Source organism: Cibotium barometz, chromosome 12, assembly GCF_041138505.1.
Source record: "Cibotium barometz isolate CiBa-2024 chromosome 12, ASM4113850v1, whole genome shotgun sequence".
NCBI lineage: Eukaryota > Viridiplantae > Streptophyta > Polypodiopsida > Cyatheales > Cibotiaceae > Cibotium > Cibotium barometz.
In genome coordinates this window covers 33,566,867-33,583,888 of record NC_141057.1, presented here as the reverse complement: position 1 = coordinate 33,583,888, position 17,022 = coordinate 33,566,867, and positions in this window count along the sequence as shown.

The following is a 17,022-nucleotide window of genomic DNA, read 5'->3' as shown; positions in this document are numbered from 1 at the left end:
CTCTATACAAATTCTCGATGAACATCCTAGGCACGTACGTGATAGTCCCAAGAATCAAAGACATGAATATCGAGTGACAAATGTCTTTCTTACTACGTGAGCTTGGCATGTGGCTTTACTAGTGGTGGGTGACAAGCACAAATCACCTTGCTTTTGTAGCTATGTATCCCTTCAGGGCCAAGGAGAATAAAGAGAACAAGGATCGGGAGTACTACATCAATGACTGGTTGATGAAGGTAGGGAGCATAGTGTCACACAAAGAGTGGGTGGATATATCAAGAAGCCATAGAAGTTTGCCCATTCAAAACAGCCCTCTCCTTTTTGTCTTACCCTTTTTGTATTTATCATTCAAAAATTGTCGATAGTGATTTATAAAGTCATGGTTATAAAAACATCATCCAGAAATCTCAATTTTTGTAATTGTGTATACATAAACATCCTTGGAGCCAATGAAACTATACTTAGTGGATACAAGGAAATACAATTGGATTTTGTCACACCTATTGAGTACTTTTATGTTTATTTATTTCCATAAAAGCAGTTAGAATACTGTAACTCCAACTTGTAAGTGCTTGTAAGGTAGTTAAAAGCTAGTGAAGAAGGCACTTGTACAAGTACCTACTAGTTAAAATCTATTGAGTACTTTTACGTTTATTTGTTTCCATAAAAGGAGATAGAATACTGTAATTCCAACTTGTAAGTACTTGTAAGGCAGATAAAAGTTGAAGAAGGTACTTGCAAGAAAAAGTTTTTTTTGAGGAAAAAGTACTTGTTGCATAAGAAAATGTTTTGGTTACACAAAAAAGTACTTCTTGCATTAGAAAAAGTAGTTCTGACACAAGAACTGCTTGTTCCACAAGAAAAATAATTTTTAATGCAAAAAAGTAGTTCTTACATAAGAAAAAGTACTTGTTACGCAAAAAAGTTATTCTTGCATTAGAAAAAGCACTTGTTATAGAGGAAAAAGTTCTTGTTCCACAAGAAAAAGAATTTGTTTTGCAAAAAAGTAGTTCTTGCATAACTTGTTATGCAAGAAAGTACTTGTTCCACAAGAAAAATAATTTATTATGCAAAAAAGTACTTCTCACATAGTACTTGTAATGCAAAAAAAAATATTTTTTACATAAAAAAGTATTTGTTATGAAAAATAACTTCCTAGGCAGAAAAGTACTTGTTTTAAAGAAACAAGTACTTTTAATGTAGGAAAAAACTTGTTATACAAGCAAAAACTCTTGTTATGCAAAAAAAATTAATTGTTAGGCAGAAAAAAGTACTTGTTAGGCAAGAAGGCAATACTTGTTAGGTAAGAATTCACAACCAAGTTCTTGGTAGGCAAGAATTTACGTGTTGAGATCATACATAGGGCATGCTATTGTAAATGTTCTCATATGTTTCAGGGCATAAAATATAACAATTATCCTCATCTTCAGTGGGTTTCATCTGAAACTTAATGGCCCTAATCGAGAGAGAGAGAGAGAGAGAGAGAGAGAGAGAGAGAGAGAGAGAATCTCAGAAAAACGTAAGAGGGAGAGGGAAATTCACATAAATAGGGACCCACACTTTTTTACTAGAGTGGATTAATTAGTTGTTTATTTTTATTTATTTATTTGTTAAGGTTTGCATGGTATAGTGGTTTAATTTATTGATGCTTGTTTTTTTTAACAAATCCAAAATCATCTTTCTTTTTTAGTGTTTTGGACATTTGTCCAACTTCATAGTATGTGGTCCTTTTATATCACAGGACTCTCTCTCTCTCTCTCTCTCTCTCTCTCTCTCTCTCTCTCTCTCTCTCTCTCTCTCTCTCGGGTTATCTTTAAGGTTTATGGTGGTCAGATTTCTCTCCTTTTTTAAGGCTTTGTGCTCAGAGTTCTCTCTCTCTCTCTCTGTCTCTCTCTCTCTCTCTCTCTCTCTCTCACACACACACACACACACACACACACACACATGCGGAGCAAGGAGCTTTTTAGTTTATGCAAACTTGCCAAACTCCTTAATACCATTTGAGAATACTCGTGAAGTGTCTCCATGGAATGTATGGAATCTCGACCATTTATGGGCAGCCACCTTTGTCATGGCACGTGTGTGCCTTGGAGAGGGAGGATTTTTCATGTACAATGGAGCAAGCTCATCATGTCATTCACCATACAGAGTGCCAAATTTAGAAGGTTATATACACTCAGGTTTTTTGTTTAGGGTGGGAAATTATTTCTACAAACATACACATGATTCATTGAGAATGTAAGAACACTAACAAATCACGATGTCTCATGTTTCACATAATCGAATCATGTTGTCTCATTTTTCACACAGGCCTTGAGAACCATCACTAATCATGTGTTTGTAGGTCACACAACTCGTAGTATGCTTCTTTGCACATAGTGAGCAAAGACCCCCTCCATTAGAGTTTGAAATGACATGGGGTTTGTGCAGTGAAGGCACGATATTCCCTACACAAGACTTCATGTGAGAAACTCTCGGAGTTGACGATAAGGAGGTCTTTGTTACAATGAAGCATGACTTGTTAACACCACTTGGAGGTGGCATAGAAAGACATCCAAACTTTTGCACGTAAGTCTACCTTGCAAATCAACAAGTTTTAAGTTTCTCCCATTATACCAAAGTAAACTTGAGTTAACCAATTTGTATATAGTGCCCTTATTACCATGTGCACAAAGACAAATGACATTGTCCTCATTGATTGCTTTTACAGAAGTTGGAACATGGCCAAAGTTTGCACACATACGTCATCCTCTCTTTGCTGCCATTGCAACAGCATCGAGAGTGATCTTCAGTGTTATGAGCAATGCTTGGGCTGTATTGGGACACGGTTCCCTCCATGGGAGTTACCTTTACCATATTTTTGTGAGACTAGGAGCTTGGCGCACTGTTTTCTAGCCTACATAATTCAAGTACCATTCCATATGAGAGGACGGTTGTACTTTTCAAGTTCTTTTCCATAACAACTTGGCACTTTTATGAGTTTTGATTTCATTTATGTACTTTTTGTGTTTCAGGAGGAATGAGCATGCTTCGGAGTTTTCACAGGTGGACAACACATCCTAGCACTCTTTGCTTATTGCCAGTAGTGCCTAGTGTGGCCTATTAGCAACAAGCCCATCCTAGCACTCTTTACTTGCTAATAGTTCCTAATGTGGCCTATTAGCAGCAACAATTCCACCTCAGCCTAGGTATGTTCTTGAAGAGGGCAGGAGTCATGATCCAAGCACATATGGAAGCAACCAAGCTAAAACTCTCCTCCTCGATAACATCGTAGCCGAAGGTGTTCCCTCACCTCAAGTGAAGAAAGTCATAGCCATAGCCATAGTCACCATGGCCATAGGAGTCATCAATCTAGCAAGAGCCATTGACATTGACATAGCCGTAGTAGAAGCATTAGTAGAGACAGTCGCCACTGTCTCATCACAACCATATTCATAGCAGGTGCAATCATATTCACAGTCATAGTCATCATAGTCGCAAACGCGTAGCCATAGCCATGGTCCTAATAATGATAGGAGAAGTCAAGGTTTCTTGGAAATCCGTTCTAGCCCATCATACAAGTTTGAAAGATCATGGCATAGGAGACCTCTGAGAGAAGAATTGATCGGGTTTCCGATAGCACTAAGAAGCCACAAACCTAGCTAGAATATTACTCAAAAACTTTCATGTAGTGCTCCTATACAACAATGAAATTTGGGATGATATTATCTATTACTCTCTACCTTCTTTTTACAAACATCTCATTGGGCTTTACATCCCTTAGTTTTCTCTTGAATGGATGATTTTGATGGGATAAAGGTTGCTTATGATGGTGTATTTGCTTGCTTTGTTTGATTTTCTACATGTAAAGAAACTAATTACCATGGGTATGCTATCATCATAACTATGTTTGACTTCCCAATTCAATATCTCCGTTTAGTTTGAAAGCAAAAATCACTTTTGGTTTGAAATAAACTTCTTGCATCTATGACAATTTAAAAGAATGGTTTTTAGCTCTATATCATGGTTTGGAGCTAGTTCTCCATGGCCTATTGATATGTTTTCTATAACATGACACGATCAGGAGTATTCCCACACATATCAAACCCTGGGCTACCCAAAAACCTTGATTTACAAACTGATTTCACAACTGAGAAGCTGTCATAGTTTGACAGTAGACATAAAGTAGGGTTGCAGGGGACCTTTCACTTGGCATCAAGAACACATACTAGACTCATCCCTGTACCAGAGGACATCAGCTCCAAATTCATCTCACCAAAATCATATCCGTTCACTACCCTATTTCTATGGCATCGACATCGCCATCATCATAGCCCCAAAAGAATCCGTAGAGTCGAGAACGGAGTCATCGACATCTCCATCATCGTAGACCCAAAAGGAGATGCAACCAAACCCAAGAACAGAGTGGAAGGTCGAGCACTCTCCCTGGTGACTGTTTATGAGACTCATAGTAAACACTATAAGTTAAGACTAGAAAATATTATTTATATATAAAAGGTTTGCATATAAATAAGGTTCAGGGGAATTTCAAATTGGAAATACCTAAAGTAATGCTCCATGTTTTTCTACAAAAAATGGCAAGATTTGCATCTTTTAAGAAATGTGCCTGATCATAACCGTCCCATTGAAGCTAGCCTATCCTTACAAGGCAAAGCTTATAAGTGGTGGATGAGTTTAGGAGAAGCTAGGCAAGTACCCGATTCTTGGGATTCATTGGACTTTCGAGAAGCTATTTGCATAATACACTAACATTTAAGCATAAAGGAAACTTTATTACATTGCAAGGAGAGCACAATGTACCATCTTCTCCTTTGCTATGTAATATTAAGCTCCAAAAGCTTCATCAAGATAATGGAATAGAACAAATGTTTTTCTATTATGCAATGCCTCATTTAAAAACCATTGTGAAAAGTTTGATTCAAGTATTTGTGAAGTTTAATTCAAGTATTTGTGAACTAGTTAATTCTTCTTTGAACAATTTATTAGAAGAATTTAAAGACATTTTTCTATAAACATTGCCAAAAGGTTTACCTCTGGATAGAGGGATAGATCATCCCATAGAAGTTTTAAAGGATTCAAATCCAATTAGTAAGCCACCTTATAGAATAAGTTTAACTTAAAGACAAGAAATTGAAAAGCCATTAGCTAAATATTTAGAACAAGGCTTTATTAGGCCAAGTAAGTCTCCCTGGGCTTCACCAGTACTATTGGTGAAGAAAAAAGATGGATCTATGCGCTTGTGCATAGATTATCATGGATGGAATGCAATTACAATAAAAAATAAATTTCCTATTTCTAGGATAGATAAGTTGTTTGATAAACTCAAAGGTGCTAAATATTTTAGTAAGATAGATTTAAGGTCTGGATATCATCACGTAAGAATTAGAATTGAAGATGTGCCAAAAATAGCATTTAGGACATCTTTTGGGCACTATGAATTTTTAGTTATGCCTTTTGGTCTAACTAATGCTCCCCCTACTTTATGACCATGGTGAACACTATACTTCATCCTTATTTAGGGAAGTCTGTGGTGGTTTTTATTGATGATATATTAGTCTTTAGTCAAAACGAATAAGAATATATTGAGCACCTTAGAAAAGTATTTCAATTATTGAGGAAAAAAAATTATTTGCTAAAAAATCTAAATGTGATTTCTTCAAAAAAGAAGTGCAATATCTTGGACACATAGTGTCTGAGGAAGGGATTTGTATGGAACCTGATAAAGTTGAAGCTATATTGAGATGGAAGGCCCCATCTAATATAGATGAGTTACAAACCTTTTTAGGACTTGCTGGGTTTTATCAAAAGTTTATAAGCAATTATGCTAAGATAGTTGTTCCAATGATGAACCAGCTTAAAAGAAAAGAAAAACAATTTAGTTGGACTCATGATCAACAAACTAGTTTTGAAAAATTAAAAGTAACAATAGCTACTGCTCCTATTTTGCAAATAGTGGATCCAAATGAACCATTTATATTGGAAACAGATGATAGTAATTTTGTTGTAGGAGCAGTATTATTGCAGAAGGGAAGGCCAGTTGTATTTGAAAGTAAAAAGTTGGACAAAGCTCAAAGTAACTATTCAACTTATAAGAAATAATTGTATGCAATTATTCATACTCTTAAAAAGTGGCGTCATTATTTGTATGGTGCTAATTTTGAAGTATTATCTGACCATGAAAGTCTTAAATGGTTAAGTACTCAAAATGAGTTAAAAGGTAGGAAGGCTAGATAGGCTAAAATTCTACACGAGTTTGATTTTCAAATCAGATATAGAAAAGGAAAATTTAATGTCGTGGTGGCAGATGCTCTAAGTTGAGAACCCGTGATAAATGAGTTGAGTTTTACTCAACTAGAAAGTGAGTTGCTGGCCTGCTTAAAAGGAAAATGTGCTAATGACCCTAGCTATCCAGTAGTTTGAAATTAGTTGATTAAAAAAGATAAGTCACAAATAGAGAGTAAAGAAAATACAGTTACTAGTGATAAAAGAGTGTCACTTAAAAAAGATAGTGGTTCAAAGGAATCACTTAAAGAAGGGTCAATAAGTGAAAAAGATCGTTGGAAAAAAATTTCCATCGATAATGGGTACTTGTTATATAAAGGTCGCATTTGTGTAACCAAAGTACTAGAATGTCATGATAATCCAAGTGCGGGGAACCCAGGAATTTCTAAGACCTATGCACTTGTTAAAAGATAATTTTACTGGGCAAGTTTAAAGAAGGACGTCCAAAATTATGTTATAAAATGCCCTAAGTGCCAAGTCAATAAAGCTAAGCGCCTAAAAGTAGGTGGAATATTACAACCACTACAAATACCTGAGAGGATAAGGGGGAAAGTATTTCTATGGATTTCATAGTAGACTACCCCGAACAAGTATAGGGAACGATTCAGTGTGGATAGTAGTGGATAGGTTAATCAAGTTGGTACAATTTATACTAACTAAAAAAGAAGTAAAAACACTAGAATTGGCTAGAATGTTTATCCATCATCTATAAAATTTGTATGGATTGCCAGCACTAGAATCAGCTAAAATGTTTATCCATCATCTATACAGATTGTATCGATTGCCAGCAGTTATAGTAAGTGACCAAGATACAAAATTTACAAGCCATTTTTGGAAAGAAGTGTTTAAAAAGTTGGACACCAAACTTAGTATGAGTACGTCTGAACATCCACAAAGTGATGTGGACAGACAGAAAGGTATAGAAAGATCATGAGCAATCCATTCCAACCATGTACAGATCACACGAACCACCATGCAAAGCACACCGTGAGGTGATCAAGCAAAGATCACATAGAGCCCATTCTAACCATGTATGGGGGGACACACGGACCATATAGACCACACCAAGATGACACCAAGCATGTAAAGGTCTTGGGTAGACCGTTTGGACAATGTATAGATCACAAAGCACAAGGCAGGGCATAGTTTGAGAAGACCATGCAAATAGAAATCACATAGAGCCCATTCCAACCATATACAAATCACATGGACCATACAGAGCACATTGGGAGAAGAACAAGCATATGGAGATTCATATACAGATCACATGGACCATGTAGAGCACACATGAAGATTCCATATATATATCACATGGATGATGCAGAGCACACTGGGAGAAGACCAAGCATATGGAGATTCCATGGAGCCCATTCCGCACATGTATAGATCATATGGACCATCCAAGGCCATGTAGACCACACTGAGACAACACCGAGCATGTAGAGGTCTTGAGTAGCCCATTTAGACCATGCGTAGATCACACCTTGAGAAGACTAAGCATATCGAAATCACGTAGATCGCATACCAACCATATGTGGATCACATGGACGGTACCATATGTGGATCACATGGACCGTACAAGCACATCGAGAGAAGACTACGCATGTGGAGATCCCATATAGCACCTCTCGCACATTTATATACTATATGGATAATCCAAGGCCATGCAAACCACACCAAGACGACACCAAGAATGTAAATGTCTTAGGCAACCCATTCGGACCATGCACATATCTCAAAGGACAAGGCAGAGCACATCTTGAAAAGACCAAGCATATAGAAATCACATAGAGCCCATTCCGATCATATGTGATATAACATGGACCAAACAGAGTACACCAAGAGAAGGCCAAGCATGTGGAGATCTCATACAACCCATTCCACACATATATGGACCATCCAAGGCCATGATATATGACATCATGCATGGCCATCATGTGGATGATGCATGTATGTCCATGGTGCACATGATAGTATGTATGTCCATGGTGCACATGATAGCATGTATGTCCATGCCATGTCACATGCTCACATGGACACGACGTCACCTATTGGCATGGACACGTTAAGTGCCACATCATTAGGGTAGTCCACATAAGCAAAACCCATGGAACCAAAGCTCTCCGTGCTAAATGCTTGCCCCCACATAAGCATGACATGGTGGCTGAGATGCCATATCTTGAAGACCCTATCAAACATGTTTGTGAGAGCGAAATTCTTAGAAAAATGCAGTGGCATCATTTCCCCAAGGTGGTTCAACTAGAGTTGTCAAAAAATTACAGGTTCTTATACACAGTGATGTATGTAGTCCTATGAAGACACCATCTATTGAGGGGGGCTACCTCTCTTTTGTCACATTTATTGAGATGATTATTCTATACATACTTGGATATATCCTTTGAAATAGAATTAAAGGTTTTTATGTGCTTTAAGAACTTTGTTGCTATGGTTGAAAATGTTTTTGCATATAAGATTGATACTACCTTGTGTGTTGATTGAGGGGAGAAGTATATATTTAATGAACTTCATGCATACATGGCTGATCACGGGATAAAACCCCAATGTACTATGCCCTACACACCTCAACAAAACGGTGTAGCTGAATGCAAAAGCAGGTTTGTCATGGAGATGGCACGTTGTACGGTCAAAAATCAAGAGTTACCTCATGGTTTATGGCTAGAAGTAGTCATGTGTGCAACATATGTTTTGAACAGGTGTGCTCCAAAGGCTTTGCATACAATTATACCTTTTAAAGCTTGGAATGGTAGAAATCCCTCTGTGGCTCACTTGCACATTTTTGGTTGTTTTGCTTATGTACTTGTTACCTGAGAAAGTTTGAAGCAAGCTTGACGATATGGCTATTAAATGTATTTTTGTGGGGTATAGCTCAGAAAGTAAAGGTTACCATCTCTATCATCCTGCTACCAAGCGGATTGTTGTGTGAGTAGAGATGTTATATTTATGGAAGATGTAATTCAGCCCTTGCTTTCATGTAAAAAAACATCAAAATGTATGTTTGTAGGACATATTCGACACTCTCACAAGGGAGAGACGGGGATGGTTGAATTTTCTTCTATCTTCTTCTCTTCTCTACAACCATTAACATAAAGAGATAAGAGTATATACTATAAGGGAAATTACTCTCCTGATATAACCTACAATTTTCGGTCCATAGTGTGAACTCGACTACATGAGCTGGCGCTATAACTATGCCATAACTCTAGTACTTCAAAGTGGCTGTTGTCACACAACCTATCATCCACCACTTATGGCGGCATATCAATCATAATCTCACTAACCATGCCAATGGCATAAGTGTAGAAGCTATCACCCAAGTGGGTCATTAATGTTTGTTTAGCACTAGTTGAGCTCTATATAGCAACAAAAGTGTACACAAGCTCGTTGAGGAGTAACACAAGCACACATCACTATGGCAAACCCTAGAGGTATAAGCACATCATACTTGGACCTAATCCACATGTTGTTATGTTCCATCAAATCTTGAGGCCCATGCCCCAAATTTAAGCCTCGATTCCCTTGACCATGCCATGGGGTACACACATGCCTCAAAACGGATCTATGGGTTTTAGACCCTTGGTCACAATAATCCCCTCGGGATTCTGTGCCATGCCTAGCAGAACAATCACTTTTAGTGTAATGGTTTAATTTTAGCTAGATTTGTGGATTTTTTTTATTCGACTATGTTTTTTTAGGTCACTATAAGTGTTCTCTATAAAGTGTCCTATAAAGAGTAGAGAGTTAATTAGTCACACGTTAATGTAATGAAAAACCAAAAAATAGTTAATTGCTTTGCTGGTAGCTAAATATCAATTGTGTTATCACATTACATGTTTAGATTTGAGTTTGATTAAGCAAAAATTAAGAATTAATAAAAAACAATTGTATTTGGCTAATCAATGAGAGGACCTTGTTTTGCTCATATCTCGAGTTCTCAGACTCAAATTGAAAATCCAAGACTACCATTGAAATTGGGAGATTGAGCTCTACAACCCTATGCATTTAGATTTAGCGAAGTGTCCTCCAAAAATTTTATTTTTGCCACAGTAATTAGGATTAGTGGGATTAGGCATTGTAATCTACTCTTCATTTTATTTTGTTAATCAAATTTAAATTTAGATGTATTTAGGCTGAGTTAGGAGTAAGTAAAGAGTTCTTATTTGTACTCTATGAACATAGAGTTACAAAGAGTGTGCTTTCTTTTTAAAAAGTGCCAAAAATAAGCTACATTTGCTTGCCTATGGCTTGGAAATGGATGCCCTTTGATTCTTAGCATGGCTAGAGCATGTTGGACATGGCTTAGTGCATTAGATTCATACGTTCAAATGCTTTGATGGTGGCTAGTCTTCTCTTTATTTGAGAATATAATAGTGATTTGCAAGTGTGCAGCATAGAAGGAATCTAATCATCTCAGGCCTTGGTGGTGAGCATCAGGTAAGCCAAGTACACATCTCTAACTCCCACCTCACATACTTTTACTAGTGTGGGATACTAACCCACCTAGTTTTTCATATGCATACGCATTCACATGCATTGCATTTGTATATTAACTTAGCGGATATGCTCGACAAGCGATGGCGTATGGCAGGTAATGTAAGATCCCTGTTCCCACCGAGTAACAGATTCGGGATACTAGCAGCGGAAGTAGCACTTCTCGTGCGGGACAGGGTTCCCACATTCGGGGCCTCGCCCACGGATATCCGGATAAGAGACTAATCCGTCGGTTGTTCCAAAACCGAACCCGGAAAAACTTCCTTTACCGGAAAGCGCGGGTGATTCCACCAGAATAACTTTTTACTCTAACGTAGACAAGATCATTTCTGATCGAGCTGATCTAATTACATCTATAAGATACTTGGTCAGGTCAAGGAAGAAACTTGCACTTGGATCATTGGGATCAACGCTTTTTTCCCCATTCAAGAGGCACAGCCGTTGATTCCTATCCATAGAACAGTTACTATCCGGGATTTATTTTATCTATCGTAAAAAACAAAAGTTTGAGTCTCGATTTACGGATCTATCAGTCCAGCCTAACCCCATCCGATCCCATGGGTTAGCCAACCGCCCAACCACTGTAGTGATGGGATCCAATTAAGAATTTGGTTAGGTTTTGTCCCGGGTACCAAGGAAAAGAGTTCCAAGGCCCCCTAGCCGGATGTTCATGCAAAATAAAACTAGTCACACCACTCACACACCCAATATGAAATTGCCTTTTCACAGATTCAACCAGTTTAAAACAATCCTTTAATAAAACCATAGTATCACTGATCACCATCTTCCAATTTATCTAGTTGATTCTTAATTTTTCCATCATTCCTTCATCAGAGTATCTATGGCATCATTGGCAACTAGGACGCTCACCACCTGTCCACTCAGGGGCCGTTTCCTAATCCCTAGCCCATAATACTCGGCAATATAATCACTTATCAAGATGGACTCTCGTTGAAGATCAGCAAGATCAACCAACAGATCCATATAAAGGGCCATGGACTCATCCATTGAAGACCAGCAAGGTCAATCAACCAGATCCATGCCCGATTTCAGAAAACAACTCCAACTCTGTTCCAATATCTTCCTCGACGCACGCGTGGGTATCCTAGGCGACCTAGAGCCCGAGCACCGTATGGTCAGCACCCTCTAGGATCCTTCGCAGGTGACCTAGCGCTTCACTCATAGGCCGCTTCCTTGGCCCCTCATCCACCGTACCGGAAGCTCACCATTTTAATCGCACCGAGGCTGGTCAAGACCTCGGCCAACCTTGCTACGCGAGACGTCCTTCATTGACTCTCCGTCAGCAGTTGCAACATTATCAGTTAGTTCTCACGACCTTAATCACAAGATAGTCACAATGCTCCCCCAGCAATCTTGACATAAAACAGTCATTTACAAACAGCATTTACAAACAGTTTACAATATCGTTTCTATTTTTACTTTCATTTTTCCACATTATCCCTCATCAATCCACATTACTTATTCCATATTCCATTTATATGTATACTCATCCCATCACATCATTTTTCATCTCAACACTTCATATTCCTTCACATCACATATCGTATATTCACATCCATACATATATCCACATCCACATCCACATCCACATCTACATCCATACATCTAATTTCACATCCACATCTACATGCACATTCATGCATCCACATCTATACATCCACATCTACATGCACATTCACATCCATACATCCACATCTATATGCGTACATTCTCATCTACATGCATACATCCACATCTCTATGCATACATCCACATCCACATCCACATTCACATTCTCCTCATACATCTACATCTACATGCATACATCCACCTCCACATTCACATCCACATCTATACATCTACATCTACATGCATACATCCACCTCCACATCCACATCCACATCTACATCTACATGCATACATCCACCTCCACATCCACATCTACATCTACATGCATACATCCACATCCACATCTATACATCTACATCTACATGCATACATCTACATCTCCATTCACATCCACATCTATACATCTACATCTACATGCATCCATCCACATCTCTATTTACATCCTCATCTATACATCTACTTCTACATGCATACATCCACATCTCCATGCATACATCCACCTCCACATTCACACTCACATCCATACATCTACATCTACATACAACATCCACATCTCCATGCATAATAAAATTCTTTTAATTAATCTAGGATGATAATTCCTAGAATATGGTAGGAAGTCCTCTTTTTATGCTTTGAATGAATTTATTTTATGCGTAATTTCTATAAAAATTTTGCCATAGCTCCGCTACTATGACTGATAAATCTCAATTTTTTTTCTAAGGGATAAAGCTTATCATTAAGGATATAATTAGAATGGTCTCTAATTGGGTCATCAATCCATAAGGGATTGAATCATCAATGTGCATAAACTTAAAGTATAGAAAAAAGCCATTAATTTGGCCTCAAGCATAGCTTAATCTTGGATTAAGGAAAAGCTTTATGAAAAGCTTCATTTGGATTGAGAATGGGTCATGAGTATGACCATTTCTTGAGTGAGAGAGAGAAATTACATAAAAACCATTAGAATTTAAACATAAATGGAAATTAACTTCAATAGCATTTATTAAATTATGTAACTCTTCACTACTATTCACCAATTAACTTCAATAGCATTTAAAAAACCATACCAATTAAGCTTCTCAAGCTTGAGAGGGTTGAGAAGAGAGAATCATTGAGAAATTATAGAAAAGATCAAAATTCAATATACTTACCTTATGATTTGCTTGATTCTTTATTCACGGTAGAGGCCCCCAACCAATCAATTGGTTTAGTATGTTGATGGAGCCACCAATGGGGATTGAAGAAAGAGAGAAGTATCAAAAACTAGTGAATTATTAAAGAATTCACAGTTCTTGGCTTAGGTGGAGTAACAAAGCATAAGACACTATATATTTTGGCTTAGGTGGAGTAGAGTAACAAAGCATAAGACACTATATGTTTTGGCTTAGGTGGAGTAGAGTAACAAAGCATAAGACACTATATATTTTGGCTTAGGTGGAGTAGAGTAACAAAGCATAAGACACTATGTCTTTTTCAACAAGGGGGAGGCTTCTATTTATAGGAAAAATTGAGCTCCTAACTGATTCTAGAATTTTCTAAATCAGTTTGGTCAATATTTGACCATTTTTAGGTCAGTTAAGCTAACTTTTTGGAACTAGACTTGAATGAGGAGAGAGGAGAGATAAAATATCTCAATTTTTATGAGTTTAAAACTTATTCAAGCATGTGAAATATGCACCTCCTTTAAAGAACTCCCCTTCCTTACATATGTGTCATAATGGAATCATTTTAATATTGCTCATAGTTTTTTATTAATAAACCTTTAAATGAGAATAAGACACTGTTGGCTGGGAACATCGGTTTGGTCCCTGCTGGGAACATCGATTTCGGTTGAAGACTTAAATAAGTCCCTGCTGGGAACATCGGTTTCGGTTGAAGACTTAAATAAGTCCCTGTTGGGAACATCGGTTTCGGGTCCGTTCAGTCCCTGCTGGAGGTTCTGATTCATAACATCGGATCCGTCCCTGCTGGAGTATCGGGTCCGTCCCTGCTGGAGTATCAAGTTTCGGTTCCGGTCGGTCCCTGCTGGAGTTTAAGTTATTTTCTCTTCGGATCCGTCCCTGCTGGGAACATCGGTTTAAGTCCAGAGAATCAAACACGGCTCGTCCAGAGAATCAAAAACGACTGGGAACATGGGTTTCGGCTGAGAACCTAAATCAGTCCCTGCTGGGAACCAGAACCAACAGCAAACAACTCCTGAAAAACGAGTTAAGAGAATAAGACACGGTTGGCTGGGAAAATCACACGGTTTTGGCCCGCTGGGAACATCGGTTTGGTCCCTGCTGGGAACATCGGGTTCGTCCCTGCTGGAGTTTCGGTTTCGGTTCCGGTCCGTCCCTGCGGGCGGCGGGTCCAGCGAGCAGAGCGAGCGGGCAAGGAGACAGCGAGCTATGCGAGCGATCAAGTAATTTTTTCACTTTAATTCCTTTTTTTCTTTCTTTTTTTTTGCCAATAAAAGCGCTTAGCAAGTTCCGCCGAGCCGTTATCCGAGACAACGGACTTTAACAGCGAAATCCCGATGTGCATGTCCCCCATCAGGTCTGAGTAGTGCTCAGCTGTCCAAGGGTGACATATGCCTGTGTCATCTCCCAAAGGGGCATGGTCAAGAAAAGGCAATTCAAGCCCTACTCGACTGGCTAGAAATTGAACAGCCAAGTGATGGGTCAATGAGAATAACGGCCAAGAGCCGTGAAACCCCAAAGGTTGCCCAACTCGCTCGAAAGGCAACAATCATTGGCTCTCGCATGGAAAGGCGCCTTAGAGGCCAATGCCGACCATGAACCCGCCTTGTCGGATTCGAAGATCCCAGACAGGAGCAAATACTGGACAGAGCTAGGAAAACGGTCTGTGGCACTACTTGAGTCAAAACGGAAGTGGTGTTTCAAAATGTTCATTCCTGTAGGCTGCGATTGCTATCAAACAACACTGTTAGCTTTTTTCGGCCCAATCGATCGGCACATTGCAAGTCACGGTATCTGGATTGCTACGGGAATCGATCAATAACCAATCAGTAACCAATCGATCGGCACATTGCAAGTCACAGTATCTGGTTCTCCCGCGAATGAATGCACGTACGTAACAGCACCAATGGTGCTTCGAATTCCCAAAATTCGATAACAGTTGAAAGGCTTGCTTGCTTAGAGACTTCCATAATCCAAATTCGATATTAGGATCATCATTGTCATCACTTGAATCAGTGTCTGATATAGGGGAAAACTCAGTCTTTGAACCTACACGTAATATAGCGGCAATCTCTGTCTCAGAACTAGCACCAAGGGTAATCATAGTCTTAATTGAAGGATTAAGGGTAGTAGTCTCTGGATTAAGGGTAGTAGTCTCGATCGTTGGAAAATAGCCCGAATCCACTGAGTTGGTATAAAGCTTAAGTTGCCGGTTAGAAAAAGGAACAGGAAGCAGTCTAATACTTTAAGTATTAAGTAACAGATGGCAATTGTAATGCGAATGGCTAACTACATGAGAACTGGCTACATGGGAACTAGAACGGGAATAGTGATGGGAACTAGGGGAACTAAGGGAACTAAGGGAACTAGAACGGGAAAGTTCGTAATGAAGTGCCATGTTTAAGTGAATCATATTTGTTCGGTATTTCATGCCTCTAAAACCCCCGGCAGATAGGCTTCATACCACAAGAAAAAGCTTCTGGGATTTAAAGAGATGAAAGACCAGACCCTTCTGCTTAAACCAATCCGTGTCCATTAAACATGTTTCGCGTCCGCATCCATAAAGTAAAGTTCCTATCAGCGAGATTCGGCAGGTTCTGCCGGGCGGGCATCCACTACTGGCTTTGACCCCAACGCATCTTACCGTTAGAAGGTGTAATTAGTTCTGGCGGAAGCCCCGCCAATCAAAGGGAAAGGGGAAGAGGCTGACGAGCCAAAATCCAGTATCAAAGGGAAAGGGTCAAACAATTTAACCCAAATCACTATATTTATAACGCGAAGCGATCACCTTTCACTAGGTCATGGTCACTAGGTTACCAATCTATTTACTCAATTTCCCCATAAAGGCTCGAGTCCCGGATGGTCATTTCGATTGGGCAAAGTCAACAAGGAGTCAAGATTGTCTCAATACCCCGGTCCCTTTTTCCGCTTGCAGAATTGCTTGAATAAAAAAATAAATGTGTTGAATTTCTTTTTTTTTAAATTCAAGTTTTTCCCGCCTCTCATTTAAGGGGGGTGACCCTAGTAAAGGCCACCCATTGAAATAACCAATTAATAAAGAACAGAAAACAAGCAAAAGTCTTTGATGGCAACTAATAGGAAGATTCTAGGGAGAATCGAGATCCGATTTCATATGACTTCATGGTGAACATGATCTGCCAGAATCTCTTCCATTCCCACGTGAATATACCGAAATAACAGGAGATTGAACGAAATCAAAGTGAAAACATTGGTTATGAGAAGAATTAGGACTAAACAGGCTGCAGTACTTCTTTGGGTAAGCCAATAATTTAAGGTTTCTCTACGAGCTTCCATTGCTTCTGCATTAGAAATATTTGTTCGTTCATTTTCGCTCGTTTTCACGCATGAGAAAGGGAAAAGAATTGATGAATTTAGGACATAAAATTGGAGCCGGCATTCA